The sequence below is a fragment of the Etheostoma spectabile genome, unplaced genomic scaffold, assembly GCF_008692095.1.
Source record: "Etheostoma spectabile isolate EspeVRDwgs_2016 unplaced genomic scaffold, UIUC_Espe_1.0 scaffold00002318, whole genome shotgun sequence".
Taxonomy (NCBI): Eukaryota; Metazoa; Chordata; class Actinopteri; order Perciformes; family Percidae; genus Etheostoma; species Etheostoma spectabile.
The window spans coordinates 22,871-47,814 of record NW_022602883.1 but is presented as its reverse complement, the minus strand read 5'-3'; the positions used below and the strand labels follow the sequence as shown (position 1 = coordinate 47,814).

General features: G+C 40.3%; 1 pseudogene; it reads right to left on the bottom strand.

Moving 5' to 3' along the window:
* Window positions 1-970: 970 nt before the first annotated feature.
* Window positions 971-24,613, bottom strand: LOC116675865 (sarcoplasmic/endoplasmic reticulum calcium ATPase 2-like; annotated as a pseudogene).
* Window positions 24,614-24,944: the final 331 nt, after the last annotated feature.

The window sequence follows — 24,944 nt, the reverse complement described above, 5'->3', positions numbered from 1 at the left end:
ATCTACTCACTGTTCCATGCACCCTAAGCCATTTTTCCCAATCTTTGGTTCGCCTCATCTCTTTGTGGAATAAAATCCATTTATAACTTCAACCCTGTTATGCACAATCAAAGTATAGTCATAATTTCTGCAGGGATTGTTAAATGACTTTAGAGACAAAAGAAAAGCCATTTGTTATTTAATCTTTTGTTAAATCTTTATTGGACCAAGCATCTCCTTTCTCAAAATCTGAAAACGCAACAGACCTGTGGTGATCCGTTACGGTCTGCCGTGTTTGTGAACTCTTTTTAAAATAAGTTTAAGACCACCCTTTTTAAACAGGCTTTTGGATAACCATCGGCACTTTGTTTTTTTATGATTATTTTTGAAATTTCAATTGTGCATTGTGTTTTTAATGTATCATCTTGTATATTTTATGTGTATTTTAACTTGTAGAGCGCTCTATAAATATATTTTAATTACTTAAAGTCTATTTGTGCTACATTGGGGATTGAAGAACACACCCGGACATGACACAAATCCATTAAAGTGACACTCCACCAACGTAACAACCTTGGGTTGCTTTCTTTGGTCTGAACGCGCCCTAGTGGTGTCTTAGAGGGGCGGGCTGTGGCTCAGTGGTAGAGCGGTTGCCTGCCAATCGGAAGGTTGCGGCTCAATCCCTGGCCCTGCAGTCCCCTGTCAAAGTGTCCTTGGGCAAGACACTGAACCTCGAGTTGCCCCCGGTGCTGCGCATCGGAGTGTGAATGTGTGTGAATATTTATCTGATGAGCACCTTGTACGCAGCCTCGGCCACAGTGTATGAATGTGTGAATGGTGAATGTATCCTGTATGATGTAAAAGCGCTTTAAGTAGTCGTTAAGACTAGAAAAGCGCTATATAAATACAGCACATGTTACATTTAGACAGCAAAACATAATAAAGAAAGATAGCATGGAAAAGGTTGCAGCATAATGGATCCCACACTTACAGAGCAGCACGCTGTAGCTCTCTCAACGGGGCTCAATCCTCTCAGTCAGTGTCGAACACGTTCATTTTCTCCACAGACACAGCAAAGGGCAGTCTCCGTTGCCTCCCCAACCTTCTCATACACACCTTTTGCCTGGAGAACACCACACACGCACACACACACACGCACAACGCACACACACGCACACACACGTTAAAGTATGTATGCGGTTGACGGTTTGGGTGGAATCAGATTCCAGTGGTAAATGTTCCAGCACCATATGGTGATCTGTGATGGTCTGAGCGGTTGCTGCAGTCATGTCTTACTGTACCTCATTATAGTCCAGTGATGAGTCATTGCACAAGGCACAGTGGAGGCCATCTCCACCAGCCCTTCATACTGACTGGACTTCACCACCAGCCATTTATAACTATAAAGACAGAAGGACAGGCAATGACACAGGAAACAATAATAATAAATACAAAAAAAGAAATAAGAGGGGAAAAAGGGAGGAAATGTATACAAATTGTAAGCAAAAGGAAGAATAAATTGTGGGCTCTCATAATCCATATCCATCCATAATCCAAAAACTGTCGGGGTTTAAGGTTTAGGGTTAAAGACACTCACACTTCCCCTTCAGGGGCGTAAGTAGATCCAGTCACTGTGAAGTCACTCAGGCTGCAGCTCTCCCCTGACACACTGTCTGCTACAAACATCTAAACACCCATGCACACACACGTGGACAGACATTGCAGTAGTTGATTAGTTCTATAAATTAGAAGATCACATTTGAGGTTAGTTCCACATTCCAACAGGCCATTCCACCTCATCAGTCTCAGATACAGGAGAACACAATATTTGGGCACCTTCCTGGCGATTAACATGGACATTAATAAATGTATCTGGCAAAGTCCTGTACCTTAATGTGCCGAACAAATGCTAGAATAGAAGAAACTGACGCACACTGTCTAACTTAGGTTGGTGCAGACCCCATTCCCCTCCTACAAAAGATGGCTGACACATGCCTTTGGTGTGGAGACCACGGTTCGATTCCAACTGCGATACATCAACCAATGTGTCCCTGAGCAAGACACCTAACCCCTAGTTGCTCCAAGGCGTGCGACCTCTGACATATATAGCAATTGTAAGTTGCTTTGGATAAAAGCGTCAGCTAAACTGACATGTAATGTAATGTACTACCATTTGCATGACGAAGGTCTGGTACTGAAACGTTGCCAAATATTAATCTTTGCAAATGTGCGGAGTTTTTTTTGCAACTGCTGGCACTCTGTCATAACTGAAACACTGGCTTTAACATGATCGTTTAAATTGGATTATTCTTGATAGAATGTTAGTAAACTTAACCCTTTGTTAATTCATTTTAGTATAACAAGCCATTAGTTGTTGATTTCAATTAGCAAACTATAGATTTTCCAGTCTGTTATTGATGATGTGGCCTGCTTGTGGATGTATTACTCTTCAATGCCATGATGACTTAGACATCATCAATAACACTGTATCATATGAATCATACAGTATAAGAGCTAAATTGTCCGAACTGACCCACATAGCAGTGGTGGATGTTTCAGTCTGATGTTAGTCTTACCCTGCAGAATGACATCTGGTTGGTGGGCAGAGTTCCTGTCTTGTCAGAGCAGATAACAGAGGTGCAACCCAGCGTCTCCATGATGGGCAGGTGCGGACAATGGCGTTCTTCCTGGCCATCCTCCTGGTCCAGTGCCAGGCAGGTGGTGATGACTGCTGGTAGGCCTGGGAGAAAGCACAACAGGCAGACAATGCTGATGAGAAAGCTTTTTAGTAGAAGGAAAGCAGATTTTTTTTTTTTCAACTTCAGTTCTCCACACAAGCTTTGGTTTCATGTGCCTTGCTCAAGGGCTCACACTTTATTTTTTAATAATAATAATAATATCTTTATTTTAGAAAACTTTTCAAAATCCATGTTACAAGGTCTTCACAAAAAAACTAAATAAAACTGACTACTATAAAACAAGTTTAAAAACAACAAATAAAGACTTGTAAGTGTATAACAACCTGTACAGTGTATGCAAGTAACAATAGTAAAACATATTTTTAAAAGAAATAAAAGGACGCTCAGCTCAAATAAAATCAGGAAAAATCTCCACTGACACTGACCCAGCTGACCTGATATCTTGGGCACATCGTTCCAGAGCCATGGGGCCCTTATGCTCTGTCCTTTTTTAGATTTCAGTGGAACAGACAAAAGTCCTCTCCCTGAGGATCTAAAAGTACGTATGGTTACCAGGAGGTCAGAGATACAAAGGGTGTGAGGCCATTAAGAGCCTTAAAAGTGCTCAGTAAAATCCTAAAAATCCATTCTAAAACATACTGGAGGCCGTGTAAATAGACTAAAACAGGAATAATGTGATCATTCTCTTGGTTTCAGCTTTTTTTCACTTTTGAAACATTGCCAAAATTAGGAACATCCTGTTTCAAAACAATGCTGAAAAACTAGTCCATGCATTTGTTTCTTCCAGGCTGGACTACTGTAATTCCTTATCATCAGGATGCTCAAATATGTCCCTTAACGACTCCAGCTGATCCAAATGCTGCAGCACGTTTTCTGACAAGACCTAAGAAAAGAAATCTATTTCTCCTGTATTAGCTTCTCTGCATTGGCTTCCTGTAAAATCCAGGATATGGCGAGATGTGTAAAACCGAGCCCTGGGTATCCTGCTCTGCTATTTGAGAAAATGAATGCTCAGATGGGCAAATGGAATCTCTCCTATGAGGTCATGAGGGGAAAGGTTCCTCCCCTTTCTTGCTTTGCCCGCCCAGAGATTTGGCCCCCAATGAGAAAGAGAGGAGATCATGGCTTTCAAATGAGCAAAGTGGCAGCCTGGTCAAGGCGCCCCCACCTCCACCTTGCACCCCCCTTCTCTCTCCTCCTAGACAGACACAGAAATGGGACATATAAGGAAAGCTCATTGTGGGACTGGCTTAGTGGCTGGAATTCAGCACTAATTTGAGCACCATGTCAGGGATCTTCAAAATCCTTCTCCTGACCTACAAAGCTTAATGGTCAAGCACCACCATATATTGAAGAGCTCATAGTACCTTGTTGTCCCATTATAGCACAGCACTCCCAGATGCCATACTTGTGGTCCTAGAGTCTCTAAAAGTGAATGGGAGCCATAGCGTTCAGCTATTAGGCTCCTCTCCTGTGGATCAGCTGGGTTCGGGACGCGGACCACAGTCACCAACATTTAAGAGTAACCTAAAACTCTCCTCTTTGATAAAGCTTATAATTATGGAGTGAAGAGTCGTGGCGTCCGTCTAGCCCGACCCCCTGACTCTCATCAGATTATTTACCATATAATCAAACTAGAAGGGCAGGCCAGTAAAGCCCGATCCGGCAGGGATAGTTCTAGGCTGACCAGGCTCCTCTCCTTAACCTGTCTTTCTTAATTATGCTGTAATAGTTTTAGACTGCCGGGGGACTTCCTTTGACACACTGAGCTTCTCTCTCCTCTCTTTCCATTTGTGTGCATCCATGTCCAGAAAATGCTTGTTACTAACCTAGCTCTGGGGAGTTATTCCCAGCATGCCTCCCGGATTAAGGTGGCTCCAAATCATTGTTGCAGATGTTGCCTTGTCCTGCTACACGTCCTGCGATGCCCTTTACATCCTGCTACGCTCTGCTATGCCATAAAACTACTACAAACTACTGAGGTTTCTTCCTAAAGGGAGTTTTCCTCACCACTGTCCTTGTAAATTAATAGAATTAGAACGTGTTCTAGACGTACTCTATCTGTAAAGTAAATCTTGTTATGAAATTGATACTATAATAAAATAAATTGAATTGGTTCCAGTAAAAGCCTAGCAGCTGCGTTCTGCACAGAATGGACTTGATTCATACATTTTTGGTTATGGCTGTTGCAATAATCCAGGAGTATGAGATGACGCATGTCAATGGTCTATGTCTCTTTTAAGGTTAAGATGGATCCTATTTTGAATATTTTTCTAAGATGATAAAGCATGATGCACCATTTTGTGGTGTGCCGCTCAAAACTTAAGATTTCTTGCAATCGGCTTGATGTTGTCCAATAGGGACCAGCCAAGGGCAGAAAGAATTGTAATGCTATGCGTTGGACCCTATCACAAAGATCTCTGTTTTGTTAGAGTCAGCTAAAGAAAATGTTGACATCCAGCTTTTGACATTTATATTGAGTGAAAGCACAGTTATTGTGTTTCCCTGCGCAATTTTGCACGCTTAGTGTCTTAAAAATTACACACTTATATTTTGGTTCCTTCACTGCAAAACATATCCCTCCAATTATAAAAAATATGGGAAATAAAAATCTGTAAGAAGTGATTTTTCTGCATTGATAGATAGAGAAGAGTTTGACCTTCTGGTATGGCAGCTACAGCCAGTGCAACAGCGATCTTGAAATAGTAAACAGCTCCTCGCAGCCAACTGCCTCCATGGACCGGGTCATTAAAGTGTCCCACATTGATGGGCCCACACTGCCACACAGATCACACTGATAACCTGCAGGTTAAAACAAGTGGGAGGTAGTATCACAGTATATTGATGTTATAGATTGTAAGTATCAAAACAATGAACACCCACACAGCCACCCACCCAACCCCAGACCTCCACACACCCCTACACACACCAACCCACCCACACCACCCACACCCACACCACACCCACACACACACCCACACACACACACACACACACAACACACACACACACACACACACACACACACACACACAACACCACACACACACAATCTTGCCTTAGACAGCTGTTCTCCAAACTGGTCTAGTTTCTGTTGAAGTGGGGTCCTCTCAGGGTCAGTGGAGGCCATCTCATCTCGGATTTTCCCAATCTCTGTCTGCACTCCTGTAGCCAACAATCCCAATGGCACGGGCCTGCTGCTATGTTGGTACCCTGGGCAGAGTAAGAATTTACTGTCAAACTTATCTCATCATAACAGATATTGAGACATACTGTAGTTCTGTAGTTTCCAGCATGGCACAGTTGAAGAGATGCTGAGTATATGTACGTATAGTATATATATCCACATCGCCCACTCAGTCCAGCAGCACTCAGAACCATGCCAACAAAGACAACCTGCAGATTTGTAGCCGTCAGAGTGATGTTGCTTAATAAAAAAATCACTGGCAGTTCTTTGAATGCAGACCACAGAGGACTCAGCAGTCTTTGAGGTCTGACAGAGATATAATACAACACACTTGTTTGTATTTGATTACACAAGAAACACACTGGGAAGCTACAGTCTCATATAAAACCTAAAAAAGGTGAGGGGGTCATAATTTAAGAGGAAAGTTCATTTAAGAAAACCTTGTGTTTGGGCACCTTGTTTGCACACCTGGTAGAGGGTGTGCCCATATTCATTAGTCCTTGACACAGCAGCTGCGGGTTAGATTCTACCTGCAGCCCTTGCTGCCTGTCATTTTCCCTCTGTCTCCCTTTAATGTCTAAAGCTATGTAATAAAGGCCTAAAATGCCACAAAAAACAATAACAAAAAAAATAGAAAAAAACTTTTCTAACTTCACGATTCAGAGTATGATTCAGAGTAGATTTGTGGGATGAACATGGGTTCCTTTTTTACGTTATATATGATTGACACTAACCAAAGCCTGTCTGAAATGTGTGGCCCTCATAAAAACTTCACAGAGTATAAGGATCGCAATGATAAGGGAAGAGGGTTCCAACGATTGGGGTTAAGATTTATAGAGGGTTAGAGGGACAATCCAGCAAATTTAACTGAGATTATCTAAGAGCCTGATTTGGCATTTAAGGTCGGAGGATGTGATTTCTTGTTACTTTTAGTAACAAAGCCAAGTAGCAGTTTTAAGTCGGTTCAGGTTTGGTTTACATAATAGCGACAGGATAGTTTTTGAGTTGTATACATCTTAATTATTTGGAGGAGGGACCAGATAATAAAAACTTCATTACTCCTTTTCGGACATGTAATATTTATTTATGTTGTGGTAAGAATTTGTATAATAAGAGTTTGTTTTATGATTATTTATCATTACATGTACATGTAATAATAAATACAATAAAATAAATAAAATAAAGTGTATGTGAATTAGGAAAGACAAATATGTCTGTTGAGACTCACAGAGAATAGCATGTTCTTCTTGTCCTGGTTGACAGCTCGGGGATCTGGTACAGGGTCTGTGTGTTTGAGCACCGACACGGACTCCCCCGTCAGAATGGAATGGTCCACTCTCAGAGTGGTGGAACGGATGGACGTAAGCCTGATGTCAGCTGGGACCTTATCACCAACTGTAGGGTGTTGGAGACAGAGACAGAAAAACAGATCTTAATTTCACTTTTACCTTTGTATTTAGTTTAGATTAGGACAAATGTGGTGTTTTTAACTCTTATCTAATACTTTTCTATCACTTAAACATAGTGTACGTATCATAACACTGCCAGGCTTCCCTTCCCCCTCTCCTACCTTAACATTATTAAAAACAGCAAGGTAACAATTTGAAGATCATGATTAGACATATCAGCAAAGGTTTAAAAGTACTCCCTCTAAGGTGACAAGCAAACAGTTGAGATTAAGATCAAAACTACTTAAATATCCTGGACGTCAGACACTAAGAACAGCACTTCTTTTTTCTCCCTCCCGTCAAAGCTGCAGGTTGTGAACTGGCTGACACGCTACATTGCTATAGTAATTTATTAATTGATCTAGCATTTCACTTTTTATGTGGTGGAACATCTTATCTTGTATTCACGTTATTCAGCAAGTCAAATCACAGGAAAAGAAAAGTTCGGTTAATTCATGAGTACATATGCGTACGTAAAAGAAGAAACATGCTGCTTTATGCAAATAAGGATATATTGCTACACATGGGAGTTTAGCATTCTTTGTCTTGGAGGAGCACGCCTTTCCTAAATTGTTTACAAGTGTTTACATATGTGAGTGAGTCAGAGAAACCCAGACAGGGCAGAGAGCGAAATGAAGAAAGAAAGGCTACACTGATATATTAGCCTTTGCTTTCTTTCATCATTGACTAGTAAGGAAAGGTTAACACTTACTATGAGATCTATCAAAGTAGTACGAGGAGATGTTTGTCAATTGTATTCTATTTCATGTAAAAGCATTGGTTGAAAAGCATAAACTAAGCCTATTGATGTCTTAAATTTAATTACAGACATTTATTAAATTCAATCATTTGATTAGATTTTTATATTTATTTAAAGTTACAGGTGGAAGTAGATGCCCTGGAAACATATGTATACTTTTTTGAGTCCATTTTCCAGGCAGGACAGGAGGATGAAATCTTAGTTCCACACCAAGCTGGTTAAAATTTAAAAATCTTCAAAAGGCATCCCAACCTTCCATCACACTTAGCCATGTTTTTCTACCAAAAAAAACAGTGCTTTTTGTTAGATGCCGAATACATATGCAATCTTTCCACAGTATGCTAATCAATAAGGCTATGAATAATATTAACGCTAGCACTGGCTGAATCAATGCTAGCTGTGTTAAGTTTGGAACAACATCACAGAAGCTAAGCAATCAAACATTACGTGAATGCCAAGTTAGGCAGCCGCAATGTTAGCTCAGCAACTCCGTGTTCTGCAAGGTGAAATTACAGTTTTGTAAAAGAGTCTGGTGGCTTTAAAGAAAGAATATAATGGTTTCACTTTCCCGTCAGACAGGGTTTGTCTGGCTGCATTTTTAGGTAGCTAAAATATGTTTTCCTCTGTCTACCGCAGTAATGATGTTCTATTCCACCAGACTCCTTTGACTAAAACAGTAATTGTACCTAACACCGAAGTATATACATATCTAATATTGATTTATTTTGTCTTACTGAAACCTGGCTGAGTAATGGAGAATATGTTAGTCTAAATGAGTCCACCCCCCCCAGTCATATTAATACTCACATTCCTCGAGGCGCAGGCCGAGGAGGTGGAGTTGCAGCTATCTTTGATTCTAGTCTACTAATCAGCTCTAAACCTAAACTAAATTATAACTCATTTGAAAGTCTTGTTCTTAGTCTTTCACACCCAAGTTGGAAATCAATGCAACCAGTTCTATTTGTTATAGTGTACCGAGCACCTGGTCCATACTCTGAATTTTTATCCGAATTTGCAGAGTTTCTATCGAACTTAGTGCTAAAAACGGACAAAGTTATTATTGTAGGGGATTTTAATATTCATGTGGACGATGAGAATGATAGCCTTAGCACTGCGTTTATCTCTCTATTAGATTCTATTGGCTTCTCTCAAAGTGGTCATAAACCGACTCACCGTTTTAACCACACCCTCGATCTTGTTCTGGTATATGGTGTTGAAATTGAACATTTAATAGTGTTCCCACAGAATCCCTTCCTATCTGACCACTGTTTGATAACTTTTGAGTTTATACTGCTGAACTACACGCCGTTAGGCAAAACATCCTATACAAGATGTCTATCTGATAGTGCTGTAGCTAAATTTAAGGATACGATTCCGTTAGCATTAATTCATTACCAAGTCCCAAAGTAACGGAGGACTCCTATGCTATTAGTCCCTCCCAATCGATCATTTTGTTGATAGTGCAGCAGGCTCGCTACGAATGACTCTAGACTCTGTTGCCCTCTAAAAAAGAAGATAATAAAACAAAGAAGGTTAGCTCCATGGTATAACACTGAAACTCGCAAATTAAAGCAAATATCGCGGAAACTTGAGAAGATCTGGCGCTCCACCAAACTGGAAAATTCTCGTTTAACCTGGCAAGATAGTCTTAAAACGTATAGGAAGGCCCTCCGTAATGCCAGAGCAGCGTACTACTCGTCATTGATAGAGGAAAATAGGAACAACCCCAGGTTTTTTCAGTACTGTAGCCAGGCTAACAGAAGGTCACAGCTCTACTGAGCCAAGTATTCCATAGCTCTTAGTAGTAACGACTTTATGAGGTTCTTCAATGATAAAATTATAACTATTAGAAGCAAAATTCACCAAGACCTGCCTTTAACTGGCACTGACTTATCTCTAAACTCAGGAACCTTAGAAACAGCTGTAAAACCAGATACATGTTTTGACTGCTTTGCTTCACTTGATCTTTATCAATTTAATTCAATTATTTCTTCATCTAAGCCATCAACCTGCCTCTTAGATCCCATCCCGACTAGGCTACTTAAAGAAGTTTTACCATTAGTCAACACTTCACTACTAAATATAATCAATTTGTCTTTATTAACAGGCTATGTACCACAGCACTTTAAAGTAGCTGTAATTAAACTCTTCTGAAAAAGCCAAACCTTGATCCAGATGTTTTAGCCAACTATAGACCTATATCCAACCTTCCATTTCTCTCTAAGATTCTTGAGAAAGCAGTCGCCAAACAGCTGTGTGACTTTCTGCATAGCAACAGCTTATTTGAGGATTTTCAGTCAGGATTTAGAGTTCATCATAGCACAGAGACAGCACTTGTGAAAATTACTAATGACCTCCTAATTGCTTCAGACAAAGGACTTATCTCTGTACTTGTGTTATTAGTTCTTAGTGCTGCATTGATACCATTGACCATTATATCTTATTACAGAGATTGGAACATTTAATTGGCATTAAAGGGACTGCTCTAAGCTGGTTTAAGTCTTATTTATCAGATCGATCTCAGTTTGTTAATGTTAACGATGAATCCTCTGTGCACGCCAACGTTAGTCATGGAGTCCCACAAGGATCTGTGCTCGGTCCAATCCTGTTCACTTATATATGCTTCCTTTAGGCAGTATTATTAGGAAACACTCATAAACTTTCATTGTTATGCAGATGATACTCAATTATATCTTTCAATCAAGCCGATGAAACTAATCAGTTAGCTAAACTTCAAACGTGCCTTCAGGATATTAAAACCTGGATGACCTGTAATTTTCTAATGTTAAACTCCGATAAAACTGAAGTTATTGCTCTCGGACCCAAGCACCTTCGTGACGCACTATCCAAAGATATAGTTACTCTGGATGGCATCACCCTGGCCTCCAGCACCACAGTGAAGAATCTTGGAGTCATCTTTGATCAGGACATGTCCTTTAATTCCCATTTAAAGCAAATTTCAAGGATCGCCTTTTTTCACCTACGTAATATTGCAAAAATCAGGAATATCCTGTCTAAAAATGATGCAGAAAAACTAGTCCATGCATTTGTTACTTCTAGGTTGGATTACTGCAATTCTCTGTTATCAGGCTGCTCGAAAAAATCCATAAAGACTCTACAGCTGATCCAGAATGCTGCGGCACGTGTTCTGACAGGAACCAGGAAAAGAGATCACGTTTCTCCTGTTTTAGCTTCTCTGCATTGGCTTCCTGTAAAATTTAGAATAGAATTTAAAATCCTTCTTCTCACCTACAAAGCTCTTCATGGTCAGGCTCCATCTTATCTTAAAGAGCTTATAGTACCTTACAACCCTGGGAGAGAACTACGCTCCCAGAATGCAGGGTTACTGGTGGTTCCTAGAGTCTCTAAAATAGAACAGGAGCCAGAGCGTTCAGCTATCAAGCTCCTCTCCTGTGGAACCAGGTTCCAGTTTGGGTCCGGGAGGCAGACACCGTCTCCACATTTAAGAGTAGGCTTAAGACTTCCTTTTTGATAAAGCTTATAGTTAGGGCATAGAATCGAATATTGTTAGGGAGTAGTAGTTAGTCACATTGTTTTCAGATTTATCTATCATATAATATAACTAAAGGGAGACTTGGCATACAGCCCGATCCGGTGGGGAGAGTTCTGGCCGGCCGGGCTGGAGCTCTCTTTACCTCGTCTCTCTTGGTTTTGTTGTAATAGTTTTAGACAGCTGGGGACTTATTTTGATACACTAGTTAGGGCATAGAATCGAATATTGTTAGGGAGTAGTAGCTAGTCACATAGTTTTCAGATTTATCTATCATATAATCAAGAATATAATAGAACCAAAGGGAGACTTGGCATACAGCCCGATCCGGTTGGGGAGAGTTCTGGCCCGGCCGGGCTGGAGCTCTCTTTACCTCGTCTCTCTTGGTTTTGTTGTAATAGTTTTAGACAGCTGGGGACTTATTTTGATACACTGAGCTCCTCTCTCCTCTATCTCTCCATCTTTTCATTTATGTGCATCCATGTCCCAGAAATGCTTGTTACTAACCTAGCTCTGGGGAGTCATTCCCCGGAGTCCTTATGTTCTTTTTTCCCCAGCATGTTCCCTTGGATCAGAGAGGCTCCGAAATCAGGGTAGCAGCTATTGCCATGGTTCCGCTACACGTTCTGTGATGCCATGTTCAACTGCTACACTGTGGTGCCCTGCTACGTCCTGCTACGTCCTGCTACGTCCTGCTACGTCCTGCTACGTCCTGCTACGTCCTGCTGTGCCTTGTAATGCTGCACAGCGTCCTGCTATGCCATGAACTACCACAAAGAACTGCTACAAACTACTAATTTTTTCTATTTTTGTTATTGCCACTCTTCATTCTAACCCCAACCGGCCCGTCAGACACCGCCTACCAAGAGCCTGGGTCTGACCGAGGTTTCTGCCTAAAAGGAAGTTTTTCCTCGCCACTGTCGCACTGTTGCTTGCTCTGGAGGAAACTAGAACTGTTGGGTCCTTGTAAATTCCGGAGTGTGGTCTATCTGTAAAGTGTCTTGAGATAATTCTTGTTATGAATTGATACTATAAATAAAATTGAATTGAATTGAATTGAAGTTGCTATTGCTACCTTGATCTGTTAGATAGATTCACTGTGTTATTCTGTGACTTTTGATCCGCTCTAAAGTGGTGTCCACAGCAGTGCACAGTAGTGTATTACCTAGCTTCCTTTCTCTAAACTGTGGCCGTGCTGACCACCATTATTGTACTGTACTTTAAAGTACGGTTACTGTACTGAAGCAATGTCATCATACAGAAACCTTTGTCAGGTCACATGGGAAAAGGTTCCTAGAAGGGATTGGAAAAACATTATTTTGAAGCTAAAACATACTAACTGGCAAAAATGTAAATGTTTGGATTAAAATACAAAAGGAACACTACTGGGAAGCTACAAAACGATACAAAAACCTGAAATAACCAATGGAATAATGGACTCACCATTTAACGGCCTTTTAAAAGGCTTTTTTTTTTTAATTTATTTCTGGGGAGTATACTCCCCAGAGTCCTTATGTTTTCTTTCGCCCAGCATATTTCCTCTGATTAGTATGGCAACAACAACTTGGTTGCAGTTGTATGAACTACTATGACTACCATTTATAGTCACTGTTCCATTATCTTTATTGTAAATATTACTGCCACTGTGCATCACCCCCCCAACCGGCACCGTCAGACACCGCCTACCAAGAGCCTGGGTCTGTCTGAGGTGTCTTCCTAAAAGGAGTTTTTCCGCGCCACAGTCACACTAGTTGCTTGCTCTTGGGGGAATTACTAAAATTGTTGGGGCTTTGTAAATCATAGAGTGTGGTCTAGCCCTACTCTATCTGTAAAGTGTCTCAAAATAACTTTTGTCATGATTTGATACTATGAATTGAATTGATTTACAGAGTGGAGAAATCTTGAAATTTAGTAAGCGCGCTCTAAAGAAGCGCAACTCGGCTTGGCTGTGGCTCATCTACGGATTCAGCATGTCTCTTTTTTTTTGTCTAGTCGTCACACGTTTAGCTAGCGATGTGGCCGGGGCGAGGAGAGCAGGGAGTCAGGCTCAGCCCGCTGGGGAAGCCACTACAGCGTGCAGAACTGCCAAAGAAATGTGCGCAACCGGCAACAAAACCATGTGCTGAAGAGCCCAAGAGCCTTATCTACCATGTGTTTGTGTATGATTCATTTCGTCATTTGCTTTTTGGCATGACGATTTTCCTTTGGGGACATGATTTAAAGTTGGATAAAAGGTAATAAATGACAATAATATCGTATTTTGACATAAGTCTCGTGATAGTATCGTATCATGGGGCATCTGGAGATTCCCACCTCAGGTAGAAAGGTTATACTGTTTAAATCTCCTGGTCTGCAGAGTGACCTTTAGGGGGACAGGGATACATTGTTGGACCAAACAGTGGCCACATCAATTTGCCTTTTTGTAATAATGATGGCTACAGGTACTTAAAATCATCACAAATTACTTACACAAATACTGGCTACATTTAAAAAAATGTCATATTGGTCACTATATTATGTTTGGCCACAAATGTTGGAAAGATAATATAATACATTTATATAACAGTAAACACAGCCTTCATCTCTGATTAGTGTCACTGAGTTCCCTTGCTCTGGAAGTTGAATACTTTTACCACAGACAAAAGGACACTGGATCAGAGACACACACACACACACACACACACACACACACACACACACACACACACACACACACACACACACACACACACACACACACACACACACACACACACACACACACACACACACACACACACACACACACACACACACACACACACACACACACACACACACACACTTTCCCTGACGTAACCCTGTCTCCTCTCCCTGAGCAGCCTGAAATAGCAGTTGGTATCTGGAGGATTCAACAGTTTTCTTACTAGGTCAAGATAAAAGTGTGTGTGTGTGTGTGTGTGTGTGTGTGTGTGTGTGTGTGTGTGTGTGTGTGTGTGTGTGTGTGTGTGTGTGTGTGTGTGTGTGTGTTTGTGTGTTTGTGCTGGTGTGTTACTACAGCTGACAACGTTCATACTGATTTTATCTTAATAAAATGTGTAATACTAATCATTTTTCACATTCATCGTTTCAGCTGTTAAATGTTCAAAAAGCAAGAGGACCTTTAAGATCAGTCCAAAGTCCGTCTTTAACCAAGGGATAAGCACTGACAGACGTTTGGAAAACACCAGAAACGCTTTGTTTCTGAGCATCCCAAACGGTCGAGGCAGATGACCCTGCGCCATGGTTCTGCTTGAGGTTTCTGCCTCTTTAAGGAAGGTTTTCCTTACGTCTGTTGCCTAGTGCTTGCTCTTGGTGGGAATTGTTGAGTTTCTGTAAATAACATCACAGAGTACGGTCTAGACCTTCTCTTTTATAGAAAGCGCAATGAGATAACTGTTGTGATTTGATGCTATATAAATACAATTGAAATTGAATTGAATAGAGATGTTGAGAGCAATGCTGCTAACCAGGTAAGATTTTCCACCTCCTCTAACACACCTCCCTGTAAGACTAGCATGCCCATGCCTAGCATTTGCTATTTAAACAACATGGGTGCTGGACGATCTTAAAATAGCAAAGACACTTGGGTTGGGCTTTGCACTTTAAGTGGATGAAAAAACATGTCTTATTTATCATTACAATACTATTACAAATATAAAATGTATATAATATATAAATGATTGCGTCAGAACCTCTAATTCTTGTCATTTATTTCAGCTTTCTGGAATCCATAGAACAAAACATTCGGAGTTTGCTGCTTTGAGATGCACTCCAATCAAATGTTTTCTATGAAGGTCTTGTGTGCGTCACTGGGTTTCCATAACAGCCAGAGGAGAGGGCAGCGATCAAGAATGATTAAACAAAGATGTCACAGTGTTATTTCAACCATGTCTAAACAACATTGCAGTGTAAATGCATTGTATTTGAATACAAAGGTCTTTTATGTCGGTGAAGCACTTTGTAAACCTGTTTTTGAAACGTGCTAGTGTGTATATAAAAACTTGTTTGGGTTTAAATTTTCCATTATTGATGGCTCCCATTTTTGCATACAGAGCGTCTTATTTTTCTTAGATACTAATGACAGGTTTCTGCAGGATGTATGTTACATTTAAGACTTTTAAAGACATTTTAATGCAATTTATTAATTTTGCATTAAAATCATCCACATTATAAAAGAATGATAGAAAACCAAAATAGACTATATGGCCAAGAATGATTAATTCTTATATAACTTTTTATTCAGTACTTCCCAGCAGAATATAACAATAATTTCTAATTATATAATTTATTTTATTAATGTAACCTTGACCCAGAGACGCAGCATGAAATAGATTGACCAATGCAAAAATATGAATTCATTTAAGTATAACCTTGTGCAACACAATCCCTACTTTTCATTTACAAGTGTGTAACATCTCCCGGCCCGCTAGCGGATCCCAAAACATTTTATGACTAACATTACTCCCTACAGCAAGCAAAATATTTTGTTGTATTTAAAAACCTTCTAAGACCTTTTTTTCAAAGGAAATTAAATTCAATGTTTTTTTAAAGATTTTTCAAGACCTGCAGATCCTGCAAATCTGACAGCAATTATTTTAAAAAACATTCGCAAATGGATGTTGAAAGCAGGCTGGAATTGGAAAGGCTCTAAATTAGCCAGATGTGGTAGCTCAACAGCAACATATTGAACCATGTTTTCCGTAATATAAAATAGATTTAAAGCTGCAGATCTCATCAATCTTAATTCCAGCCACAACAGGCAGCTTTTTGAGAGTGGAGAAATCTTAACATTTTGTAAGCGTGGTTCAATGAAGCGCAACTCGGCTTGGCTGTGGCTCATCTACGGATTCAGCATGTCTCTTTTTTTTGTCTAGTTGTCACACGTTAAGGTAGCGATGCGGCCGGGGCGAGGAGAGCAGGGAGTCAGGCTCAGACCGCTGGGGAAGCCACTACAGCGTGCAGAACTGCCAAAGAAATGTGCGCAACCGGCAACAAAAAGTTTGCTCCAAATGGTTCCATTTATGAGACCAAAGTGATCTGTGTGTTTTGTCGAACTGAGCTATCATCGCAGCACGTCCAGTCTGAAATACCACTTGATGGCCAAGATGATGCAAATTCTCCGCCCCCGTGTAGTCTTTTTTTTTTCACCCTTTTATTGATGGACAGTGTTACATTGAGTGAGAGATTTGCTCCAAGTGAGAATGTTACGTGTGAAATAAACACTGCAGTAGCCTAAATGCCAATGTTGTTTTCAATTTAAAAAAAAAAATATCACAAAGCGAGCCAATACACTTTTCCATGTTCATAAGAGCATTAAAATGAGAAAAAATAATGGGACAAAAAGAAATCAATAGACATTTAGAATAGATAGAAATGTTTGATCAATTGTGATTAATTGCGAGATAACTACGACATTAATGCAATTAAATATTTTAATTGTTTGACAGCACTACAATCTATATATTCTGAACTTATATGAACATATTGTACATGTTTATTTATTTTTTTATTTTATTTGTTATTTCTTTTGCAGGTATTGTTTATTTCCTTTTAATGTTTATGTTTGCACTATCCACCAAGGCAAATTCCTTGTAAATGTTACTAAATTGGCAATAAATTCTTTTCTGACTATGATTCTTACAAGTTTCAAAGCTTTAAAGGTTAACAATATGCTAGTGAGTAAATGGATAGAGTGGTCATCCACTGATAGGTTGTATGCTTTAATCCATACAGATGCTGTCTAAATTGCATATGTCTGGATTGTCAGCTTGACTAGTAGTGCTTATTATTTTTGCGCAATGTAATGGTTTGTGTGTGGAATTCTGAACGCTGATATTTTCCCTATCAAAATACAAATGAATACAATTTGACCGATACATGGATGATGGATTATGCTGCAGGGCTGGTTGTAGATGTTTTTATGACTCTTTGCTTTTCCACTTTAAAATGTCACCATTGGAATCCCAGAGACGTACACTCACCTATATGATTATCAGGAACACCATACTAATACTGCGTTTGACCCCCTTTCACCTTCAGAACTGCCTTAATTCTACATGGCATTGATTCAACAAGGTGCTGAAAGCATTCTTTAGAAATGTTGGCCCATATTGATAGGATAGCATCTTGCAGTTGATGGAGATTTGTGGGATGCACATCCAGGGCACGAAGCTCCTGTTCCACCACATCCCAACGATGCTCTATTGGGTTGAGATCTGGTGACTGGGGGGGCCATAAAGGGATGGACATGGTCAGAAACAATGCTCAGGTAGGCCGGGGCATTTAAACCATGCCCAATTGGCACTAAGGGGCCTAAAGTGTGCCAAGAAAACATCCCCACACCATTACACCACCACCACCAGCCTGCACAGTGGTAACAAGGCATGATGGATCCATGTTCTCATTCTGTTTACGCCAAATTCTGACTCTACCATCTGAATGTCTCAACAGAAATCCAGACTCATCAGACCAGGCAACATATTTCCAGTCTTCAACTGTCCAATTTTGGTGAGCTCTTGCAAATTGTAGCCTCTTTTTTCTATTTGTAGTGGAGATGAGTGGTACCCGGTGGGGTCTTCTGCTGTTGTAGCCCATCCGCCTCAAGGTTGTGCGTATTGTGGCTTCACAAATGCTTTGCTGCATACCTCAGTTGTAACGAGTGGTTATTCCAGTCAAAGTTGCTCTTCTATCAGCTTGAATCAGTCGGCCCATTCTCCTCTGACCTCTAGCATCAACAAGGCATTTTTGCCCACAGGACTACCGCATACTGGATGTTTTTCCCTTTTCACACCATTCTTTGTAAACCCTAGAAATGGTTGTGCGTGAAAATCCCAGTAACTGAGCAGATTGTGAAATACTCAGACCGGCCCGTCTGGCACCAACAACCATGCCACGCTCCAAATTGCTTAAATCCCCTTTTTTTTTCCCATTCTGACATTCAGTTTGGAGTTCAGGAGATTGTCTTAACCAGGACCACACCCCTAAATGCATTGAAGCAACTGCCGTGCGATTGGTTGATTAGATAATTGCATTAATGAGAAATTGAACAGGTGTTCCTAATAATACTTTAGGTGAGTGTAAATCTGCTTTACTCCTTGAAGGAGGAAACCAACTTTTGCAAGTTACATTATAACCTTCAATGGGTGAGTATTTCACACTCAAGAGATGTTAAATGAATTGGGTGAAAAGAATTTGTCACAACTTATTGTGTAGTTTGTCTACCTACCAGCGACTTCCACAATGTCTCCAGGAACGATGTCTCGGGCTCTGACTCTCTGAACGCTCTTCTTGTCCTGTCGGTACACCTTGCCCATCTCTGGCTCGTACTCCTTCAGAGCCTCAATTGCATTCTCTGCATTACGCTCCTAGAGGACACAGCAACATAGAGATGTTTCTTTCAATTGTTGATGTGGAAGCTACAACTGTTGATGGAAAATTTTATTCTAACATGGTTGCCCTCATGTGAATACAAAGGCCCTTGCCTTTGGACGTGTTATAGAATGTGAGGTCTTGCTAAGCAAGTGCAGTTCTCTGTTTGAGATATGGACACTTTCAGCAGAGATTTAAAAGTGGAGAATGGTAGAGTTAATTAACAGAACAAAAAACCCACATACATAGACCAGTTTAAAAGTTAGAATCCAAACTTCACACCACAAAGCAGAGAAGATAACAAACACAGAAGTTAAACCAAAGAAACAGAAGAACATCCGACAGACTTTAAAAACCTGTAGTTGCCATGACTTGGTCTTTGTTAAAACCCAAACTAGGTGAACAGTTGTTTTTTTACAGTACAGTTTTGAAACCCCATAAGGCACGTATCCCAGAATAGATAAGCGGTGTATGCGAGGCTAGTCACAAAAAGATGACAGGATAAAGAGGATAAAGAAACATAATGGTTTGTGCGGATTCATTTAACCCTTTGGACTCCACCTTCCCACCTGGAAATCCCAATCCCGGAAATGAAACGTCCTCCTTATAGACTATGCTTATCTTAACGTTACTTGTCTTAGCAAGTTATTTATGTTGAACATGGCACTGGTGTGAGTAGTAGTGTGCAGGCTGCATCAGTTGTTTGCCCTGTGTCCTCTGCTGTCTGCTGCAGCTACATTATTTTGCTTGTAAGTAATAGATGAATAGATCTACTCTATATCTGTCCAAATGCACTCAGGAAAGACTTGCAGAAGCCCCTAGCAGCCTGTGGAGAGGGGCTTCTGATCTCACATCTACATCTTTCTCAGAAGCATGTAAGTTTCAACAATTGTTTGTGGTCTCTGAAACATTGCTATGTTGTCTGAAGCAGGTGAGTTCTGTAATTGTATGTTACAGCTGCAGCCAGACTGTTGACATAGTGTAATTCTAACAATTAATAAGTTTCCATCCCAAATTTACATCAGTTATGAACATGTGCAACTCATCTTGAATCCGTCTTTGCAGCCCCTATAGATCCTGCTGACTGGCCAGCCCTCTCTGATACAGTGAGGGTGGAGTTAGTCAGCAGAGGGCACCTAGGCCACCAAAATGGCTAGGGCCGGCATTGCCGTCATAGTCTCAGACTTATAATCGTCCTTTTCTCTCCTTTGTCATCCGTTATTGTCCTTAGTTCTTGTCCATAAGTCTCTGGCGTCCGTCTGCTTTAATTAGGAGTCCACATTGTCCAAGTATCACCTCTTAGCATCCTTCCCTGCTCCCCAGACACTCTCTCCCTGTTTGCAGAAGCCAGTCCTGAGTTGTATGCAGCGGTGTGCCTCTTCAGTGAGTCACAGATGGTTTTATCCACCCACAGTTTATAACTTGGGAAGCTCTTGATAATGACTGTAGGCACAGAATCGTCCACCAGCTTGCTGTACAAAGAGCTGTACAAGTCCCAGTCTACATCAATCATCACATCCTGCAGCATAGCTTCTGATTGGTCAGACTAGCATTTGACCTCTCACGTCAATCAGGCTTCCTAGCTGACTTTTTGTCTGTATTTTGAAATGAGGGAAATGGCGGAGTGATCTGAATTTTAAGCTTTATGACAACTAAGATAAACAGTTAAACTACAAACCGACAGCTTTCGTATGAGCCTGATTGTAAAACAATCTGGTGGTTGTGTAAAACAGCGCAATGGATGAGTCAGATTGGTGGGCAAATGCTACGGACAAAATACACACAGTGATACACTGGTAAGACTGGCAAATAATGTCGAACCATGTATTCAGCTAATTATATAGCTCACGTTACTGTATAGTGTGAACAGTTAATTTCATTTTAATATTGTACGTGGCATTTCCTTTTACAGGGTGTAAATGTTCCACCAAAATAAGTTCCCTTTTTCCAAGACCATTTTGCAGAGAAACCGTCTCTGGTTTAAAGAAAAATGCAAACAACCCAGTGTCTTTTTTCCTTCCTTGGAATGCATGTGTGGAGGTGCCAGACCTCACTCCGCAGCGTGGATGAGATAGGTCTGGCAATGGCTATTTTGTATTAGTTCATATTTGTCAATCATAAAACACATATTTGGGAAATTAGAGGATTATTGCAGCAGAATTTTTAAACAATTCATAACACCTTTTTAAATATTCTTTAATAGTATGAAATGGTCTAAGAAATTGCCTTTATATGATAATATGATTGTCAATCCACAAAACCTGCTCACACACACTGTTTACCTGCCATACTCCCACAATAGCATTGGCGATGAGAATGAGGAGGATGACGAAGGGTTCAACAAAAGCTGTGATTGTCCCCTCTCCTTCTTCAAACCAAGCCAGGGTCTAAAAGACAAGACAAGACGGAGAGAAAGGTGAAGATTTGTGTTGAATGTGGCTTTGTGTTATTTAATATGTGTGAGCGTAGAGCAGAGTTAAACTAATGTATTAGTTCACACAAATACACATAATCAAATATATTTAAAAAATGACCGGTACTGGTAGATGTGAGTGTGTATGTGTTTGCTTGTGGTTGTGCACGGTTGTGTTTCCTTACAAAGGAGATGCACGCAGCCAGCAGCAAGATTCTGACCAACAGATCCTCAAACTGTTCCAGGACCAGTTCCCAAAGTGACTTCCCTGCATGCAGACACCAAGGAACACAATGAGCAAAAGAAACAAAGACACTTTGATTTAGATGAGATAATGACGATGAACGAAAGGCAAAGTAAGAAGAGGAACAGAAAAGGATACAATAAAACAGACAGACAGACAGACAGACAGACAGACAGACAGACAGACAGACAGACAGATAGATAGATTACCTTCTTCAGCTGGCAATTCTGCGAGTAAAGACAGAGTTAAAAGGCAGTTAGAAAGAAGAGGGGATGGAGAAAAAGAAAAGGAATTACAACATCACCACCACAGTTACTTTTTTTAATAAATTACAATGTGCATTTGATTCTTTTGCAGCAGACTAGATTAATATAGCGCTTGCTAATACTTGAACATGTTGCAGATATACAGTACACCTTTTTCTGAAAACAGAATATATATATATATATACATAACGGATATTATGGAGTTTGACAGCACTGTCCTGTAAATGTGTATCCATGTACACGTTTACTGAACATTTCAACAATACAATGGTAGTATGTGTTAAGCCTTTAACCGGAATATAGTCAAATATGATCTTTTATGAATATGTTGTTTATTATAATGATGGTTGTTGTTTTTAGTATTTTTGATAGTAGTAATAATTGTAGTAAGTCCATTATCAAAAACACAGAGTGTAATTTTAAAGATGGATGAAATCCACTGCACACTTACTCTTATGAGACTACAAATTTAAAGTTGATTTGTTTTAAAGAACTTTAATGAGTGTAAGAAAGAAAATGATTTCCATTTGTACCGTTGGGTCCCCATTTCTCCCTGTTCTTCTTCAGCTGCTCACAGCTCAGACCTGTAGACTCATTTACACTGAAGAAGCCCAAAACCTCCTCCACCGTCTTAGTATGGGCATTATCCATCACTATGGAGGGAGGAAAGAGAGAGAACACAAGGCAATATCAATATCAGCAATAAGATTCTACACTACAAAAATATCCCAATCTGTCTTCAAACCCCTATTTTACACACTGACAGAGGCAGTACTGAGAAAAGTAAGAAAGCAGTTGGATTAAACAAGTTTGTAGTGTATATTATCGTCATCCTATACAACAAAATCTAAATAATATGGCTTTAACTTAGCTGACAATATTATAGGTTGAACGCGCAACAAGCAAAAATATTTTATTTTAATTTCCATAATTATTTGTAGATTTTACAATTTTCGTGATACATTATAACATATTTCTAAAAAGATTTAGTGTTTTCCTCAGACTAATGTTCTTATCAGTCCTATTTATCATTTTGGAGATAAAGCACAACTAATCTGGTATTCAATAAAAAGGCTGTATTTTTAATGATTTTTACAAATATTTTGTAATGCCATGTAAAAATGACACCCAGTTACAGCATTCGCTGGGGAATGAAGTGTACTGTACAGCTAAGCAACCACACAAACTGGACCCCGCAGAGACAGACAGGCCCGAGATCCAGGAGTCCCAGTCCACAGGGTGTGAGCTGGCTCTGGAAACATCTCCCTGTGTTGCATGCAATTGGACAACACGTACATTCGGTGTAGTTCACATCTACTGCATCCAGTATGCTAGCTTTACCCATTTAAATGCTTGGAACGGTGAGAAAGCATTTGCCTCCTTCCACCATTGTGGCCGTGTGTAAGCAAGCTGCTTGGAATAATTCAAAAACTTTTAACACAATTTACCGGTAGGCTAACGTGCGATCGTTGCAGATGCTATGCTGAAGATATACTCTCAATGATTCGTAAAGGCCTGAAGTTAGATTGTAAGAAGTGGGCCCGTGTTTAAGATAATTAACTCCAGAGAATCGCTCGAAAATCACTTAACGTTACGCCAATTTTTGCATCTGCAAAATAGAAGCGAGCGGCCGCCCCTGCATTCTGCACAGAAGCCACACTAATGTTAGAGTGATCCATGGGTATGACACTTCCGGTCATTTCCCTAACGTTAGACATAAAATATTGGGTTAACGTTACTAACTTTATCGCTGTTATTACCAGAAGCTTCGCCTAAATTCTGATCATTCTGGTAATATGGATGACGGAATATTCTGGGAGACATGTTGCTTACGAATGAGGTTTGCCAGCAATTTTTCATGGCTGCAATATACGCCATAAGCCGTCAAATGACAGGTGAAAAATCCTAGGTAACGTTAAAGGCTCCGAGCCACAAGCTAGCAGACAGCTAATGAGTTAAATGGATGTCTCTATAGGTGATTAGCTAGCTAGCTAGCTAGCTAGCTAGCTATGTTATAACGTTAATCCTCCGAAGATGAACAGGTTGCTTACCAGTGTGTCGTCTGTCCACTATCTACAGTTCTAAGAAAAACTGGATATATCACAGCACCATGCGTTTTCGATTCAACTCCCCACGGCAACGAAAAAAACAAGCAACAATTACTTTGACAATTTGAATTTGATTTTACAACGGGCTACCGTTATCTAGCTTAGCTAAGTAAACGTTAGTTAAGTTATAGCTGTCCGCCGCTCATGAGTGAAAACTCATCAAAACGATATTTCCATTGAAACAGCGGTAAAAATGCTGTCTGTTAAGGAAATTAAGGCGTATTTAAGGCAAATTACTGTCTAAATATGGTTCAAGACTATCTTTGTACAGACAGTGTGGTATTATTACTCCTTGTCCTGGCTGCAGTACTGTCTGTAGGTCACTATCAGCCCACAGGCAACAACGCAACAGACAATAAAATTAGCAAAGCTACCCTACCCAACCATCACAAAATACAACGTCCGGTCTTAACCTTCAAAGTAAAAGATTCTGCTTTTTGAAATAATGCATGACGTGACATAATCTAAATGCACAGTTCATGACAATGGTTGTTTCAGTGTTTTTTGGAAAGTTACTTATTTATTGCCCGACCAATGGGTAGATGCTAGCTGTATTTCTTCCTACACCAACAGATTTTGAACTTACAAATACGTAAAAGTCGTCTGTCGTCTCGTATTATCGAGGCTAATTCTGTCTACCTTGACGCCGCTGCCCCGTAATGAACGTCATTAACGGTATCTGACAATGCAGAAACCCAACAGAGCCAAGAATAAACCAATGAGAGGCACAGGATTCAGACTGACGCAACACATCAACCTGTAGAAAACACTCATGCCCACTAGACTCTTTACCTATGATCTTTACTACAGAAGCGCTCCGCCTCAGGTCTCTGTCACCGAGCTCTCGATCAATAAGCGGGCGGTGCGTCTGCTGTCGCTCAACTAATCGGTATGCGAACCAATCAGCTTTAAGCTTTGAGTGTTTGACGACACTGTGCAC